The sequence below is a fragment of the Empidonax traillii genome, unplaced genomic scaffold (assembly GCF_003031625.1).
Source record: "Empidonax traillii isolate 1590-97213 ecotype Southwest subspecies unplaced genomic scaffold, ASM303162v1 scaffold1255:size221984, whole genome shotgun sequence".
Lineage (NCBI taxonomy): Eukaryota > Metazoa > Chordata > Aves > Passeriformes > Tyrannidae > Empidonax > Empidonax traillii.
Window position 1 is genome coordinate 132,497 of NW_020956448.1, and position 1,236 is coordinate 133,732.

Here is a 1,236-nt window from a genome sequence, read left to right on the forward strand (position 1 = left end):
TCCTACTTCCTCTCCTGGGATAGCTGCTTCTGACACTGACATCTGGTACACACCTGGGGGAAGAAAAGCAGCATTTCCTCAAGTGTGCACTCTGTTTTCCAGCTGCACTGAACTCATTGAACTGGTTAGTCCCAAAAAACCACAGTATTTCTTTTACATTTTCAACCCCCCTGAAGGAACATTTGTTTTGTTATGTTATGTTTATGTTATGTTATGTTTGTTATGTTGTATTTATGTTATGTTTGTTATGTTAAAAAGAGCTCTGAGAAGCAAGTCATCTGTGAAATCCTAAAGCATATGGCTAATCTGTATAACATGACCTCCTCCCTGATGTTTTACACCCCATCTCTGTCCCTTTCTGTTCAGGGAGGGTTAAAAGGACATTCAGAATGCAGAAATTGTGACATTAAGGTTATCTATATCAGAAATGTTATTAGAGAAATGGAAGGAGAAGGCTCTTTCATATGCTCATGGTCTGACCTTCAACTCTGTTGAGTCCAGAAGTGTTTCTGCCCATTCATCCAGGAGCCATAAATTACACACAGTGAGTTGGATAAGATCTCTCTGCTGTGCTGGCTAAAGAACAAATCTGCTGCTCTCTATGGCTTTACTTTGGAGTGTGAATGTACAGTGACAATGATTATTTAAGTTCAACACCACAGACAATATGTCCCAATTATATGGGGTTCCAAACCAAGCCAAAAATACCTTTCCCACATCAAGCTCCAATAGGAAAAACACTCCCAAACATCCCACAGATGTGTTGCCTTACAGATGTTTCTCTGGTTATTCAGGGACACCAGAGGAGAGCAACACTGTTCCTGGATAAATCTCTCTCCAACAGTTTTCCTTTAAGCAGCTTTGATTCCAGGACCTGGGAACCCCCTCCAGAGTTCAGATAACAGAACCTGATCCTAAGTGTACAAATCTACGTCAGCATTTTCAGCCACCTCATCAGCATTAATAAACTGGGGAGGGGAAAAAAAAAGAAAAAAGCACAAGAAAATAAAATTATCCAATTTATTCCCCTCCGTAATTGCTCTTTTTTTGCTACATGAGCACCCTTGGAACATCAGGAGAGTTACACCAGGCAGGGACTTGGCTTATTACCCATAAAAACAATTGGCACGTGTCATTGAAATAGGTCATTAACTCCAGCCACAAAGAACCCAGAATTTAAGCACAGAACTCATTGATGGTTTGAGCAATGAGCATTTAAAAAAAAAAAAAAAAAAA

The 1,236-nt window shown here is 39.9% G+C and overlaps 1 protein-coding gene across 1 annotated transcript in view; it reads right to left on the reverse strand.

The window, feature by feature from the left end:
• The window catches only part of CDH11 (cadherin 11), a 50,794-nt gene that overhangs the window by 14,591 nt on the left and 34,967 nt on the right, over positions 1–1,236 (reverse strand). The window lies entirely within an intron of this gene.